Source organism: Chrysemys picta, chromosome 10 (genome assembly GCF_011386835.1).
Source record: "Chrysemys picta bellii isolate R12L10 chromosome 10, ASM1138683v2, whole genome shotgun sequence".
In the NCBI taxonomy this organism is placed as follows: domain Eukaryota; kingdom Metazoa; phylum Chordata; order Testudines; family Emydidae; genus Chrysemys; species Chrysemys picta.
In genome coordinates this window covers 14874289-14892165 of record NC_088800.1, presented here as the reverse complement: position 1 = coordinate 14892165, position 17877 = coordinate 14874289, and the positions used below count along the sequence as shown (strand labels likewise).

General features: G+C 42.8%; 1 protein-coding gene across 2 annotated transcripts in view; it reads right to left on the bottom strand.

The window, feature by feature from the left end:
- The window catches only part of ACAN (aggrecan), a 79756-nt gene extending 62224 nt beyond the window's left edge, over window positions 1–17532 (bottom strand). The window contains exon 1 of one of the 2 annotated variants that reach the window (XM_008165426.4): window positions 17306–17532. The gene's annotated coding sequence lies outside the window, so the exon portion shown is untranslated. The remainder of the gene's footprint in view (window positions 1–17305) is intronic. The other variant, XM_008165424.4, reaches the window with a different exon arrangement.
- Between the last annotated feature and the right edge of the window lie 345 nt (window positions 17533–17877).

Genomic DNA, 17877 nt, shown 5'->3' with positions numbered 1-17877 from the left:
AGAAGTTAGTCGCAGCAAAGACAGGTTTATTTTTTGTATATCATTTTAAAAAACCCTGATCTGCCATGTCATGCCCAGGTCTTCACTAAGGAACCACATAAGTTTATTACTGCAACTCCCAGGCTTCCTCCCATAGCAGTTCATCACTCTCTCAAATCAGATTGTAAGCTCTTTGGGGCACAGACCACATCTTCTTCTCCATACAGTGAGGTGCCTAGCACATTATTGGGAACAGTAAAATAACACCACCCAAACCAGTACTTGTAATCATGCACTAACTAGCACCACTAATACTAGTAGTCATATACTAACTAATAGTCACCCCTAACTAGTTTCATGCACTAACATGATGTTTTCTCCCTTTTACTTCAAACTCAGTTTTCATTTTAAACAGAAGAAAGGATGTGGATAAAACTGAGAGACATTTGTTTTTATTTTCAGTTCAGGGCCAGATGAATGAGTAGATGCATGTTATTGTTATTTCATGTTTATATTGCAGTAGCTTGGGGCACATCGTGCTGCACAAACACATATAAAGACACGGTCCCTGCTGCAAGGAACTTACAATTTTAAAAGTATGTGACGAACAAACTTGAAAGGTCAAATGTGAATTTGAGAAGACCATGTGATTCCTTAATAAAATCTAGGCCCCTTTGTGAAATAGAAAATCACTGTGTGAGGTGCAGATTGGTACGGGAAACTAATTTAACCCTCACTCAAATCTGACACACAGGCCCATTGGTGGTTCACTACTCTGTGTCAGTAACTCGTCAGGCCTGACATACTACACCCAATACACTGTTGTCATAATCTGTATCATATACAACCTGGTAACATGCTGGTCCTGAAAATCATTGTGTGGTATATGTACAGGGTGTGTACAAAGAGTTATAAATATGCGCTAGAATTATGTTCTTAAAATGTGGTTGGCAAGTAATGCATAAGCCCAGTTTTCCCTAGACAAAGGAATTTGTATTTGCTTGTCTGACCAGCCTGATTGTCAGGCACAGATAATGAAGGTACATTTACATATAAGGTAAACAAAGCTATCAAGTGGGGAAGAAGATAGCATCGCATCTATGCCCCAGCATGAGAGAGAAACTTGGTCTGGGCTTACTTTTTGAAGGACACATTTCAAAGGTTTACTGGACTATAAAAGGAAGGGGAGAGGAAGAGTCAAAAGAAACCAAGTGCTTTGAGTTCTGAGTATTGGGTCCTGGCCGAAGAACTGGCCAAACATGCAGGAAGAATGATTGCGGTAAGAAAAATGTCTTTGAACAAATGACTCTAGTTTGTTAAGTTGAATTTTAGTCTTGGAAGTGTATTTACTTTTGTTTGTTTGTAACCATTTCTAACCTTATTCCTTATACTTGGTATCATTTAACCTATGTCCTTTTGTTAATAAACTTGTTTTACTTTTTCCATAAACCAATTCAGTCCTTTGATTGAAATGGAGGGGTTTTCAACCCCAATTAAGTTAATCAGCTGGTGTGTTCTGTCTCTTTAAAGGAGCAGCAAACTTGATAAGGATTTGGGGGGGTCCTACAGTAAGAGGTGGTGAGCACTGCAGAGTAAGATGTCACTGAGGAATTTGGGAATTGGTGTTCACTGACTGTTAACTGATGATGCAAGGTCTGGTCTGGCAGAATCCTGGAGAGTTTGTTGGCAAGACAGACAGCTGGTATGTCAGGAAGGTGACAAAGCTCTCATTTGCTGAGGCTGAGAGATGTAACACAGTGACTCAGAGCTCTGGGAACCCCAGCAGATTGTTGTACCAAGCCATGGATGTTTGTAGAACCCATGAAGTTAGTGAAGTGAAGATTTGGGTTCTGAGGCCTCGCTTAAAGTTAAAATTTAGGTCACTATAGCTACAGCACTCAGGGGTGTGAAAAATCCACATCTCTGAGCACCATAGCTATGGCAACCTACTCGCTTGTGTAGCTTCCATCAACCAAGCTACTGTCGCTGAGGGAGTTGGTGTTCCTACAGTGAAGCAAAAACCCCTTTCATCATTGAAGATTATGTCTACACTACGGGGTAATGCTGGCATAACTACAGTGCCATAGCTATGCTAGTATAATACCCATGGTATAAACATGGAGTGAACTTGGTATGGAATGAGCAAAGTCCATATAGCATCATTTCAAAAAGAGAAAGCTAGGAATGAAGGAAACTAGATGAGCAATTAAATAGGAATAGAGGGTTTTCTGAGAGGGGAAAAAAATTCTATGCATGAGATGTGGTTGAGAACACGAGCCAAGAAGTAGCTCTGCATTTGGTGAAATATGCCATAAAGTGCAATAGAAAATATTATTTTTCCAAAGGTACGGGGAGCAGTTAAAGCCAAAGGTATCCAGATTCTGAGAGAACACCAAGGTAGCAACACAGATCCCCTTGTAGGTACAGTGACTGTAGAGCAAACTGTTTCAAATTGGCAAATATGCCTAAACGTTAATGGCAGAGATGGATCCTTTAAATGGAATACCGAGGCACACTTCAGTATTATTCCAAAGAAAATATACAATACTGTAGTTACAGAAGTAGTATAGAAATCTAAAGTAAAGCTTGTTTCAGATCAGAACTTAAAATGCCAGTATGAGGACAAGTAATAATTACAATTTATTTTAAAAAACAGTCTCACTTAAATTTCCAAAGGGTAAAGGCAGGTAAATTACCTGGTAGCCTGATCCTACCTCCATTGAAAAATGGAATGTTGCGATTTACTTCAATGGTAGTAGTATTGGGTCCCTGTTTTAGGACTACAAATTGATCTAGACATGATTTTATTAGAAGTTGTTTCCTGTAACTGCTACAGAGCCCTTAAAGAAGCCCACTCAGAGAATTCTGAGACCTAGAAAGTTTGGATGGATATTCCTATATTAAGACAGAAAAGTCATTAACTCTAAAGATCCATTCATAAAAGCAAATCCCATTTGTTTTAGCAGATAAAGTTAAAAACTAATTGATAATATAGAAAAGTTAGGGGCTACTGAAAAGATAGTACAACCTATAAACTGGATCAATTCTATGGCTATGATAGAAAAGACATGTAGCCATGGGTGTGCATTGCTGTATGTGATTTAAATAAATACATGAAATATGGACATAATCCAATAAAAACTACCAAGGAAGTGGCAACTAAACTCTCAGAAGCACAAATAATTTTAGCTTTAGATACAGAACATGTATTCTGGCAAATAAAATTAGATCTGTCATGCTCTAAGCTAGTGACTTTTAACACAAATGTATTATAAATTGAAGTGAATGCCATTTGGTATCAGTTCTGCCCTGAGATATTTCAAAGAGTCACTGTCCAGATGTCTGAGGGATTATGAGGTGTTAAAGCTATAGGGTAAGATCTTCAGCCCTGCTCCAGTCCCTCTGGGGCCAGAGTGCTGTACAGAGGCACTAAAAGCCTCATATCTGTCTGGGAAAGGAGTTCCCTGGTATAGGCACTGCAGAGACAGCTGTACAACTGCCTCCCAAGGATACCCTTGCAAGCCCTATTATAGATGGGATATTGGAGGTGTGGCCAGGATTGCCACCTGTCCAGGTTTTCCCAAGATCATCTGTTTTTTGAGGTAGCTGTCCTGGGAAATCTGTAAGGGTGCTCAGGACATGTTGGCAGCTCTCCAGTTTTATGGGCTCAGGGCCATCCTGGATGGCACACAGTTTTGTACCTCAGAGGTGGCAACTTTAGGTGAGATCTGGATTGGAGGGCCATTTTGGAAGTAAGGCCACAGCATTCAAGCAGAGCTGCAACTTGGCAAGGCTGCCATCACTGAGACAGGCCCTATGGGCTATTTAAGTTATGTCCAAGGCCTCTCCCAGCCCTGGAGCAGTCCAGGATCAGTAGGAAGCAAGGTGGCTTAAAGACACCACAGCCCTTCTCCTACCCCCACTCTTAGGGGAACTGCACAGAATCTCACCACTAATGTACTAGGTTTGAATGTGGGTTAGTGAGGTTAAAGGAAACAACTGAAGGCTTAGGTGAGTATTGCTGAGAGCAAGTGAAAGACACTTAACACTGAACATTAAACAACCACAACCATTGGTCTAACAGAAGTCACCCCACATGACATAATTAGACATTGATTGCTGATTCAGATAGCAATAGCTAAAATGCACACACTACAGGATAAAATAGATCCATGGAGATTTATGGGGGTGTTAAAGCATTTAGCAAAATTAATTTCCAATCTGGTCAGTGGTGGCCAGGTTTTCAAAGGTATTTAGGCACCTGAAGAGGCAGATAGGGAAGTTGGGCACCCAGACACTTTTGAAAATCCCACTAGGCCCCTATCTGCATCTATAGGCGCCTAAATACATTTGTAAATCTGGCCCCAATCCTTAAGGTAGCTGCTGGAAAATGACATAACCTTGCATTGAGAAGTCAGATATAAGAGACATTTGAGCAACTAAAATCACAACTCACCAATCCACCAGGTTTAAAATAGTAGTATTTAACTAACCCTGTTGCACTGTCAGTGGAGGTATCTGCCAAAAGAAGAAGTGCATAGTTTATGCCAGAGAAGTAACCAATTGTATTTGCCTGAAGGTTCCAGAATAGAACATGACAGCAATAAACTGTATCTAAATTGAAGAGGAAATGATGACAATTGTATTTGGTTATCTTCAATTCTGGCAATATATACTATAGAGGCACCAATAGACCCTAAAGATTCTGCTAAGTTTTGCATATGAGAAAGAAAAGAAACCAATCACAAAGTACTTGAAATTTTGTTTAAAAAATCCTTCATCTTTGGCACCAGTTAGAATTCAAAATATGGCATTGAGGCTGCAAAGATCTGATTTCTCAGAAAGAATATAGATAAGATGAGGAACTACACATTGCAAATTCCCTTAGCAGGGAAGTAACCAGATCAAGGCCATCAATAAAAGAAACGGATGAATATGAAATTAATGCAGTGAAGCACATGCCCATAACTACTTCAAAATTAGATTTCAAATTGAAACTCAAAGAGGCCAGTTTTAAACCGAACCCCATGAAATTTTTAGGACAAATAGTTTTTCAGCTGAAAAATGCAGTTGTGGGTTAAATTCAGCAAATAATTTTGGCTGGAAAAAAATAATGAAAAAGCAAAAAGTTAAAAAAAGTCAAAAAGTTTCATTTTGACATTTTCAAAATGAAACATTTCAGCTTTTCATTTTGAAATGACATTTCATTTCAAAATTCAGCTAGATTTATTTAAAAGAACAAACAAAAAAAGGGTAAAAAAATATCCAGAAGCTTATTTATTATTAAACAATATTTTGTTTGGCTTGAAATAATTTTTTTTTTCCAGTTTTTCAAACTGGACCCAAAAAATCAATTATTCACTCAACTCCAGTTTAAACAAACTGAAATTAACAATTTTACATAGGTGGCCTAAAAAAGAGCAAAATTGAGGTGGACCATGTCTTACTAAAAGAGGAAATACGGGGGAAAAGAAGATTAGAAACATTTTGAGGCAGGGACCATATCTCCCCATATGTTTGTACAGTGGTCAACACAATAACACCTGGTCCAATGACATCCTGATTGAGGCATATGGGAGTTACCCCTATACCAAAAGGCTATATGTAAGTGAGAAATTATTATGGTTGAGATTTTAAAGGAGACTAAGGAAGTTGAGCACCCAAGTCCCAATGAAATGAATTTTAATAACTGCTCATTTAAATACATCTCTCTCATCTAGGTACTGGAGAATGTAAATAAAAGGCAAAAGGCATTGGGCTGGATTCTCAGTTACATTAAGGCCCTTTTATACCCCTCTGGTGATTTCCATTGCCAGATGGGGTGTACATGAGAAAGAGTTCTGTGCTGGGATGAGAGCTCAGATAGCTGATATGATTACGCCAACCGAAGCAAATACAAGTCTTACAGATACAGCCGGAAGAAAGGCAACAGAAACAAAACTGTTACTATAACACTATACACAACCACTGTTCATCCTGACAGCTGAGCAGCCATTCTATCTGAGAACAGATAGACAACAGCTGGAAGCATTAAATCAGACCAGAGCCACAATCATATGCTGTGGAAACAGAGGAAACCATCAGGCTATCCCAGATATCTGATCATAGAATATCAGGGTTGGAAGGGACCTCAGGAGGTCATCTAGTCCAACCCCCTGCTCAAAGCAGGACCAATCCCCCACTAAATCATCCCAGCCAGGGCTTTGTCAAGCCTGACCTTAAAAACCTCTAAGGAAAGAGATTCCACCACCTCCTAGGTAACCCATTCCAGTTACCTACATGATGATGAACTACAAATTAAAAAAATTACAGGTGCAGATGTGACTGGGCTAGGAATAGGCAAGGAAATAAGAAACTGTACCAAAGCCAGCAGAACCATAACAGGCAGCTGCATCCCCAAGGTCACCTCATGCAGAATCATTGCAGGCATGGCCATCACAAGTGCAAGTGGCGCTGGGTTGATGCTACAACATAATCCACCTGGAGTGAGTTGTCTTAGTGGCAGTGTCCTGAGAAAACCATCCAGACACATATGGGGACAGAAATAAACAATCAGTGATTCCAACAAGTATTTCAAATCCACCAAGCCTCTCTCCGCTATGTTATTTCAAAGTTGTAGGTATTGCCTTAGAGTCTCAGACTGATGAATTAAAATAATTTTAAAGGGGGGGGGGAATGAAGGGTAGGTATCAAATTACTAGTATGGGAATAACTGTGCAAATGAGATGGGGAGCATCTCTTCGGTGAGCTTCTGAGCATACCCAGTGTGAACTAGATATTTCCAGAAGCCTGAAGAGATTGAAACTGAGCTGAGTGCTAGTTAAAGTGGAATACCTTCTCTCTTGTAGCAAACCAGATGCCCAAGAGCTTAAATATTACAGGGATCACTTCACTCTCCCAGTGAAATGCAGCTATCTCTGGGGTGGAACACTGCTGTTGTTGAACAGCCACACAACTCATCCATTCAGGTTAGGATGAAGAAGACTACGTTCAGTTGAAATGTAAAGAATCGCTTTAGGAAGGCAAAACATAATTACCCAAGCTGGAATTTGCTGACAAAACTGTTAACGGCTCCACTCTTTGGTAAAGTAGCAAGGGCTCTTTAAGGACCCTGAATGGTCAAGACCCCTGTTTTATGTCTCATCTGAGAGATGGAAGGTCCAGCAGCTCAGCCCCTTGAGTACTGCGCTGAGGCATTGCATTTAGCGCTGGTTCAGAGGGAATAGTGTCCCTTACCGAATCACTCACTGTAGCACACTGGGGTTCCCGTGGGAGGGAGAGCAGAGGTGTCTCCCATCCAAGTACTGATCAGGCCTTTTGCCAGTGGCAATCGGATTCCAAAAGCAGCAAGAAGACCCAACATAGGATGGAAAAGGACCAGCTGGAAAAGGTCCAAGGTGGAGAAATATCCCGTGACCTCATCTTGCCCCTGCAATATCCCACACAATCACATCATATCTGCAAACATACAGCAAGGGGAGTGAAAAGCCTGATAGAAATCATCACTTCCTTTGGGGACTCGGCAGCGTTGTTATAACTTGTCTGCCTCCCTACTACTCTGGCTCACCCGTGTCACCAGGGACAGCAATGACCCTTCCAGCTGAAGGCAGAGCCAGGCTGCTGCACTGACTTGGCTGTTGAGCTCAAGCCCAGACGATATCCTCCTCAATTGGTCATTTATATATATTTTAGGCATTTCTATGGTGCTGTGACCATAGGTTCTGAGTGCCTTTCGTGACCCTCCAGGATGCATTTAGAATAGATACAGAGTGCAAATAAAACTCAGTGGCCTACGTTCTCAGTGCTTGGATGAGAGCCCTTCACTAAGTATTTGCATTCCAAATACTATACTGCCTTGAGGTAAGGATGGTCGAGATAATACTTTAGTGCTGCCATTAGTGTAGGGGACTGGATTAAATGACCTCCTGAAGTCCCTTCCAGTCCTACGATTCTATGATTATTTGTAGCCCACAAACTATCTGATGACAGGTAGTATTCTTAACTGCAGACCAAGCACTACACAGCCACGGGGTATTAGGTACATATCAATTATTATAAAGCAGCAGGGTATTATTTATACAATAAATGCTACATAAAGCAGCAGGGTATTATGTATAGGGCAAGCAGTATAGAGTGGAATGGTATCATTTACTATAGAGCAGTGGTATTATTTACTCACCAAGTATTATACAGGGACAGGGTGCCATTGACATGCCAAGTTCTATACAGGGGCAGGGTAATATTTAAACACCAAATACTATACTAGGGAAGGGTATTATTTACAGGCCGGATTCTCTGCAGCAGCAGCAGGGTATAATTTCCAATAGAGGGAAAGGATATTATTTCCAAGCCAGTCAGTATAGAATGGAAGGGTAATCACTACTATACAGCATCAAGTATTAGCTACAGGCTAAATCCTATAAAGCAGCAGGGTGTTATTGACACACCAACGACTATACAGGCCTAGGTATTATCTACAAGCTAAACAACAACGGCAGGTTATCATTTACATGGAAACTATCCTATAATTTCTAATAACAGAACTACTTAGTTATCGCTGATCTCGAAACTATGTTTCAGATCATGCAATGGTTATTCCTTTTGGACCTACTGCCGCTCTGTTATAGTGCTGTAAATCCAGAGTAATCCATTGAAATCAATGGCCCACCATGTGTAATGACCTGCAGTGGTCAGTATTTCTTGTGCTGTTACAGGGTGTTTATTGAGTAAATAAATGCAAGTTCCACGTAGGGAAGAGTTACAGATCACTCCACCTTCTGAACCGAGGCTCCAGGAACAGATGCTGATGAAGAATAAGGACTCCAGCTGGAGGGGACTCACAGTTTAATTCCACCTGTTTCATGAAGTGCTTCTTCCCACCAGGTATCTTCTGACTCTTTGCCCTTTTCAGTTTGCTGTCTAATCTCACATTGGATGTTTCCCTTTGTTGTTCCCAACTGCCTTCTCTTGGAGGCTGTTCCATTATCAAATTAAACTTCTTATCTAACTGTGACGGGTTGGATCACAGAAACCCCCTTGGGAGCTGCCACCTGATGTGCAAAAGACCACCTCTGCTCCTGTTTTCCCTGCCAGCTCAGGACTCCAGCACCCTGTCTTGCTGAGCCAGACACTCCCGTCTGGTTCCAGACACAGACCCAGGGTCTGAATCACTTGTCCCAAAGCTGCAAGTTTACCTGAAAACAGCTCACAGTAGTGTGCTTGTCTTTAGCACTCAGATGCCCAACTCCCAATGGGGTCTAAACCCAGATAAATCTGTTTTACCCTGCATAAAGCTTATGCAGAGCAAACTCATAAATTGTTCGCCCTCTATAACACTGATAGAGAGATATGCACAGTTGTTTGCTCCCCCAGGTATTAATACATACTCTGAGTAAATTACTAAATAAAAAGTGATTTTATTAAATACACACAGTAGGATTTAAGTGGTTCCAAGTAGTAACAGACAGAACAAAGTAAGTCACCAAGCAAAATAAAATAAAATGCGCAAATCTATGCCTAATCAAACTGAATACAGATAATCTCACCTTCAGAGATGCTTCAGTAAGTTTTTTCTCAGACTGGACACCTTCCAGGCCTGGGCACAATTCTTTCCCCTGGTACAGCTCTTGTTGCAGCTCAGGTGATAGCTAGGGGATTCTTCATGATGGCTCCTCTCCCCCCTTGTTCTCTTCCACCCCTTTATATATCTTTTGCATAAAGCGGAAACCCTTTGTCCCTCTGGTTTTCCACCTCCCCCCCCCGACTGGAAAAGCACCAGGTTAAAGATGGATTCCAGTTCAGGTGACATGATCACATGTCACTGCAAGACTTCATTACTCACTTGCCAGCACACACATATACAGGAAGACTCACAGGTAAATACAGCCATCAGCAGACAATGGGAGTCATCAAGATTCCAAACCATCCTTAATGGCCCACACTTTACATAATTACAATAGGCCCTCAGAGTTATGTTTTATATTTCTAGTTTTAGATACAAGAGTGGTACATTTCTACAAATAGGATGATCACACTTAGTAGATTATGAGCTTTGTAATGATACCTTACAAGAGACCTTTTGCATGAAGCATATCCCAGTTACATTATATTCACTTATATTTTTATAAAACCATATAGACTGCACAACGTCATACCCTCCTCCTGAACTTACTGCCAGAGACTTGGACACTGACCATGGCGGAGGCAGTATACCTAAAATTCGTTTTTGGGCTCCCCTATGGGGCAGACACTCCTGTGTCCCCCCAAAAGGGAAAGAGACCCTGATCCAGCTGTAGGCTCACAGCTACCAGCTAGGAGAGACCTTTCGCTGGCCAGCAAAATCCCCCCCCCCCTTTCACTCAGGTTGGGTTTGCTTCCAACTAGAGTCCTTGGGGTTTATTCCCACTGCAGCAGTTACCAGGACCCCAACTTTCAGCTCCAGGATGCATGTCTCTGTGCACCTTTTCCACTCCATTACAGCCAGGTCATGCTTCTGGGTCTTAATTGCTTTGTCTCTTAAGTCCAGGTTGGTGGGCAGCCTTTTCTTTTTCCAGGCCAGTCTTTTCCCGGGCAAATTGTACATCAATTTTCATTTGTCTTCCCTTGAGACCATCACTCAACGAGCTGGGATCCACAGAGAACACCCTCCTGCCAGAACAGGCACCCCTCCACTCCTGTCTTGCTAGGTTAGACACTCCAGTCAGCTTCAGCACAGACAGAGGTTGGGCCACACCCATCTGCAGTTCACTGAAACTGAGATGCACTCAGCTCAGGGGCTTCTTAGTTAACAGAGACATTCCCAGCACCCATTGTTCAGTCTTTCTGGGCAATTTGCAACTTGTGTAGTTTTAGCTTCTTTTGATCTTCATTCTTACTTATTTTGCTTCCTTTTCTGTCCCTACTTCCCTTTCCCGAAATAAGCAAACAGAAAATAACAAACCAGTAACCACTTTGTCTGTTCTCCAGCCACCACACTTAAAACTCACTTAAAATCACTACCAGTATCTCAAAGCAATCAGCTGTGCACAGTTCCTGCCGACTACGCCACTGTGATGGGTTGGATCACAGAAACCCCCTTGGGAGCTGCCACCTGACATGCAAAAGACCACCTCTGCTCCTGTTTTCCCTGCCAGCTCAGGACTCCAGCACCCTGTCTTGCTGAGCCAGACACTCCCATCTGGTTCCAGACACAGACCCAGGGTCTGAATCACTTGTCCCAAAGCTGCAAGTTTACCTGAAAACAGCTCACAGTAGTGTGCTTGTCTTTAGCACTCAGATGCCCAACTCCCAATGGAGTCTAAACCCAAATAAATCCGTTTTACGCTGCATAAAGCTTATGCAGGGAAAATTCATAAATTGTTCACCCTCTATAACACTGATAGAGAGATATGCACAGTTGTTTGCTCCCCCAGGTGTTAATACATACTCTGAGTGAATTACTAAGTAAAGAGTAACAGAGGGTCCTGTGGCACCTTTGAGACTAACAGAAGTACTGGGAGCATAAGCTTTTCGTGGGTCAGAACCTCACTTCTTCAGATGCATCTGAAGAAGTGAGGTTCTGACCCACGAAAGCTTATGCTCCCAGTACTTCTGTTAGTCTCAAAGGTGCCACAGGACCCTCTGTTGCTTTTTACAGATTCAGACTAACACGGCTACCCCTCTGATACTAAATAAAGAGTGATTTTATTAAATACAGACAGTAGGATTTAAGTGGTTCCAAGTAGTAACAGACAGAACAAAGTAAGTCACCAAGCAAAATAAAATAAAATGCACAAATCTATGCCTAATCAAACTGAATACAGATAATCTCACCATCAGAGATGCTTCAGTAAGTTTTTTCTCAGACTGGACACCTTCCAGGCCTGGGCACAATTCTTTCCCCGGTACAGCTCTTGTTGCAGCTCAGGTGATAGCTAGGGGATTCTTCATGATGGCTCCTCTCCCCCCTTGTTCTCTTCCACCCCTGTATATATCTTTTGCATAAGGCGGGAACCCTTTGTCCCTCTGGGTTTCCACCCCCCCTCACTGGAAAAGCACCAGGTTAAAAATGGATTCCAGTTCAGGTGACATGATCACATATCATTGCAAGACTTCATTACTCACTTGCCAGCACACACATATACAGGAAAACTCACAGGTAAATACAGCCATCTGCAGACAATGGGAGTCATCAAGATTCCAAACCATCCTTAATGGCCCACACTTTACATAATTACAATAGGCCCTCAGAGTTATGTTTTATATTTCTAGTTTTAGATACAAGAGTGGTACATTTCTACAAATAGGATGATCACACTTAGTAGATTATGAGCTTTGTAATAATACCTTACAAGAGACCTTTTGCATGAAGCATATCCCAGTTACATTATATTCACTTATATTTTTATAAAACCATATAGACTGCACAACGTCACACTAATCTAAAGTCCCTCTTAATTAATTTAAGGCTGTTACTCATTGGGCGGTCTCAGATAAATCCTCCCTGCCTTCTGTTTTCGCCTACATTATTGAAGACAAAGTCTTCGAGACCTCTGACTGATGCTAACCAATGTCATTCCAGAAGCCATAGGCACATAGGAATTGCCATCTTAGATCAAACAAATGGCCGGCCTAAGCCAATATCCTGTCTTTGACAGCGGTCAGCATGAAAAGCTTTGGAGTGTAAAGTTCCCATCATGGAAAAATATGGAATAAACTGCTGAGGAGGAAGTTTCTTCCAACACTAGGCAGTTAGTGGTTGGCTTATGCCTTGGAGCATGACGGTTTTATGTTCCATATTTTTTCCTAATGTAAGCTAGTCTATTGGCCATGGTTCAACAGACAGCTTCAACCCTTTCCAGCCTAACATAGCCACTCCCTGCCCCACCAAATAGTTTCCTGTCACACACATTTTCTACCTAAAAGACAAGGAGGTTTTCTATGTCGCCCTTCCCTTCATAAATGCTCCTTCATTTGTCCCCCTGATACTGCCTCTGCTAACACAAAGTGCCCTGCCACTGGGCTTTCTGTATAAGCACATGGAGCTATAGGAGAAAGTTCTGTACCGCCTCATTTCTCCCAGACACATATTACACCCAAGTCCTTTCAAACAACCTTCACTCCAGTATCATTGCCTGGTAACACTATGATAACCGGGACCATCTTTTTAGTCTATTTGTACAGCACCTAGTGCAATGGGGCCCTGATCTATAATAACAACAAACACACCTCCCAGGACCTATAGCACAGACCTCCCTCTCTCAAGACACCTCCTCACCAAAATCCCTTATAATAATAACCACTCCTCCTCATGGTGTAAGCCTTCCAGCTTACCAGCCTCAGGGTTTGCAGTGTTGATTATATCTTTTTCACACTGGTTACGGGACCAGCTTTGTTAATCTGGGGGCAGGGAGGGGAGAGAGGGAGGAGCCCACAGATAGCTTATCTCAGAATTTTGCTCCTCCCCTAAGGTTCCTCTTAGTGCAAGACACCTAGCTTTTATCTAGCTTACAGCATGTGAACTTCCATGCAGCAGTGCCTTGGCTGGTGAAACTAATGATTACAAAGCAGAAAGTCCAAATCTAGAGCACATGCCCCGGCCTCCCATCCCACTCCACTGTCACCTCTTCCTCTCAAAATGACATTGCTCTGTCCCCTTCGCTTAGTCATCACCAATTGATTCCCAAACACACACTCTATTCTCCCCTCCCAAGGGTCTCTCTAGTGAGACACAGTGAAATGCAGCATCATGGAAAATATGCAAACTCCACTAACAAGTGGCTTCAGCTGAGGACAGCAGGCATGGGTTTGAGAGCCAGCAACGCTGATGTTCTGTTCCATTCCCTGACTCTGACCCTCCTCTCTCATCTTGGGCAAGTTACTTTACCTCATTCTACCTCAGATTTACCCATCTGCTAAATGGGGACAATAACATATATCCATCTGCCTCATGGAGACTCATGAAGATTAATCAGGTAATGGACTAACTCCATCTCTAATGTAAGTTCATTAAAGCCAACAAGTTCAAGCAGGGATGGGTTTGTAAAGCGGAGGAGGAAACTCTAGCAGCTGGAGAGAAGCTGCCTGCCTGCCAGTCAACAGCTTGGGGGTTTCCAAGCCAAGGCCCATGGAGGCTTTTGGGCATCATTTGGGATCAAAGCCAAATGTCCTACTATTCTCACACACACATACACACCCTGTGCCCTCTCTAGCCTGGACCAGCTTTGAGCAATGAGTGCAAAGGGCAAGCCGATCCCGAAAGAGATGGGAGCATCTTACAGGGAAGAAGTGGAAATTTTTATTTAAAAACAAACAAACAAATTAAAAACCCAGGCAAAGCCTCAACGTGAAGAGAATCTAAAAAGCTGGATGGTGACCGTTACAAACGCCTCCCCCCCATCTATTCATAAGCCCAACAAAAAGCTTCTTTAGGTTTATACTGTAAGTCCATTGAAAGCGAGGGAGAGGGAGCCACTCACACACACACTCTCCCCTTGTACATACAGCCGGAGCCCGCAGATCAGCTCCGCACACACAGGCTGAGCTGTTCTGCTCCTTCACAAGGAGGCACTGAGTTTTTAAAAGTAAACTCTAAGGTTTCCGTTGTTGCACTGGGCTCAAGTATTTTTTTATATAACGGCTCCCTCTCTTTTCCTTCTCTCTCTCTCTTTCACTCTTTAAATGGCCCTGAATGTTCTGAGCGGCTCTGCAGCAGCTGAGCTCTGGCACTGTATGTGGTCCAGACCCGGCCATGAACACGGCTTTTGTTGTTGCTGCTGCTGGGAAGCTGGCTGGGAACTGCACACACAGACCAGTTTGTTCAGCACATGGAAATTGGAGTGTGTGGAGGGAGACCAGGCAAGACTGGCATCGTCTTGTGGTAGCAGAACATCCTGCTCTAACGCTGCAAAGGGGAGGGGGCAGATGGGGCAGGAGGGCGTAAGGGGGAAAGATGCCTCATTAGGTTTAGAAGGATCCTGTTGATTTTTAAAATGGGATGGTGCAACTGACCAGCTGGCCACAGCCCCTGTAGCACACAGCTGAATGCAGACATGCTTAGATCCTCCGCTGGTGTGAATCGGAGTAGCTCCAATGAAGTCAATTGAAGCCAATGGAGCTATGCCAATTTACACTGGCTGAGGCGCTGCACCAGAGACAGGAAAGGAAAGAGCAATACTCTAACACATTTGTTTCCCCCAGACTTCAGGCTACTGTTCAAACCCTGGTTAGATATCAGAGCGCTGAACAAGCCATGAATAACTTGGGTTCCCCTGTCACTTATATATGTATTGATCTTTTCTTACATTGGTTTATTTGGTATTAGCCATTCTCCCCTGCCCCGACACTTTACCTGCCCATTCTAATTACATAAGAGTGTAGTAGTGATGAATTCCTATTTGTTCTGAAGATGTAGAGCACAGGTGCCTGCTAAATGTTATTTAACGCTCTTTTCAGTTAGTCTCGCTCTCTCATGTTCTCTTTCCCCACTCCCTCACTTTCCTATCTTCTCAGCTTTCTTTCCCCACTGATTGTCCAAGACTTTGTGCTGCTGTCAAGTAACTGCTGCTGTAGGTGGAGTTGATTACAGGGAACATTAAATAGTAGTTCAAGTGGAACAGATGGAAGTTCCCCCCCAAAGGCCAGGCGTGTTACTGAGAATAGACAGCCTGTGTATGCAAATCTCCAGACTTCTCCAGCTGCCTGAATCCAGCCTCCAAACCTAACCTGAGAAGCATGTGAGCAAGCAACACCTTTGCTTCTATAGCATGTCCCCCTCCCCCTCCAGCACTCTGACACCAGCTTGAAAAGTCTCAGTGAGGGGGGAAATAACCACTTTGATCTGTCCTTCTAGAGACAGAATCAGTCGAGCTATCTACTTATAGCAAGCATGGGAATTTAATGTAAAAAAAAAATCATATTATGTGTGGCGTAACTCATCCACAGCAACCAGCAATGCCGAGGAGAGAGGATTAGTTCAGAGATACCCAAACTTTCTACTGATCAAAGTTTGCTTCCCCAGATGTTAAAGCTGTAAATGAGAAACTCCTACTGGAATTAGGCCATTGGGTGGGTGAAGAGTCTGAAAAATCTACTAAGGTCAGTCCCCAAATGATTGTTTCCTCCCTCAGAACCAAAGTTCCTTATCTGATCTGTAGTTTGAACCCCCCCCCCCCACAAATAAAAAACCCCAAAGCAGTGAGGAAGGCTCAGCAGCCCCCCCTGCTATTGTCCTTTGGGAATTCTTCGTCCTTTTGGCAGACTAAAACCAATGACATTTGGTGAACATTAAAGTTTACAAACTAAAGCTTTCAGTGCTTGGCCAGAAAGCTCAGAAGGAAAGGGTTAAACTGGGGCAGACTTTCCGCAGCACGTGGCAGAAAGATTTTTATTTGGCATTTGATTTAAATGAAAACTTTTAAAAACAATTAACTGATTTAAGGAGAAAATTCTGAGGCTGTTTGGGAGAAATGAATACACGAAGCCTGCACTTCCTGCAGACTATTGCTCAGAACATACTCATTCATTCAGAAAGAGAGGCAGGTCCTTAGAGAGGCTCTTAGCATCTCTGCTGCCTCTTTCACTACAGGTTGCTCAGTTCCAGCTGCCATGACTCTAACATGAGCAGTGTGCACTGTCACACCTTCAGGATCCAGTCCCTTTTTACTCCCATCTGATGTACTGATGTACCAGCCATCCCCTATGCAGGGTTCAACAGTCCTTTAACTAAATTATTCCCTTTGCCCTCTATGAATAATAATAATCATCATCATCAAAAACCCAGGTTAGGACATTTCTAAAGAAAAGAAAAAGCAGCCGCTCCTTCCCACATTGCTCATCATCAGTGTGAGAACTGTCCTCGGTGCTCAGCTGCCAGCTGAAATCAGTCTTAAAGAGACATTCAGGATTTAGGGGGTCACTTGGGAGGAGCGGGGGGAAACTAACCCCCTCCTCCACTCCCACCTGTTGATCTTGGCACGGCTTTCTTTAAAACCAGACATTAAGCTTTTTTTTTTTTTTTTTTGCTAAGGGAACCAACAAACTCAATACATAATTGCTGCTTCTGGCTGTAGGTTTAATATCCAGAAGGTGCTCCTGGCAACCTTGAACAATATTTACGTTCTAGGCAAACTTTTCTCTTGCTGGAGCTGTGCGTGTGCATGAGTGGAACTTATTAGAGAAGTTTGGAATCGATCTGTTAGCAAATTCCCTCACATCCTCCAACCCCTGCCCACCAGGGAAACAACCAATCCACATATCGGTACCCTGCTTCCTTAGGGCACGGAGGAAAGAAAAAGAAAGGTTAAAAAATACCAAAGCAGAGATGATGGATGAAAGTGCTATACGTTACCTTTAACAGTTCAGTGCAGTGTTTCAAGAATCTAAGTCCCATACACCTGGCAGAGAAGTTAGGTTTTCTCCTTTTTTGTGTTTAATAAGGAAAGGGCTTGCCACTTCTTGCTATTACTGTATGTCTTCTTCACAGCCTCCAGATGGGTTTTCCAGCCTTTTTTTTTGTCCCCCCAGAAGAAATCAAAATTCCCTGTGTGGTATGTCAGGTTCCTTTCAGACAGTGGCAGCAGGAGCAGCAGCACGGTTGAAGAGTACTATATGTGAGTGTGAAAAAAGAGAGACGGTTTGCAACATCAGACCATAGCTGCCACTGGCTGTAAGAGAGACCTTCAGACTCCTCCTGTCAGCCTCCTTAGATACCTCCTGGAATAGCTGGCAGATTACTAAGTGTATTGGATCCTCCTCAAACTCTCAGAGTAAAGGTAGGCAGGCATCCAGGGGAAATAACACATGGGCAGGGGGAAATAGGAGGGCTCTAGGACAGAAAGGAAGCCCAGCCTCTTGGAAAGAGGAAAAAAAAGCAGAAAAAGAAAAGAAAAGATGACTTAAAAAAACTGCAAAGGGAGAAAA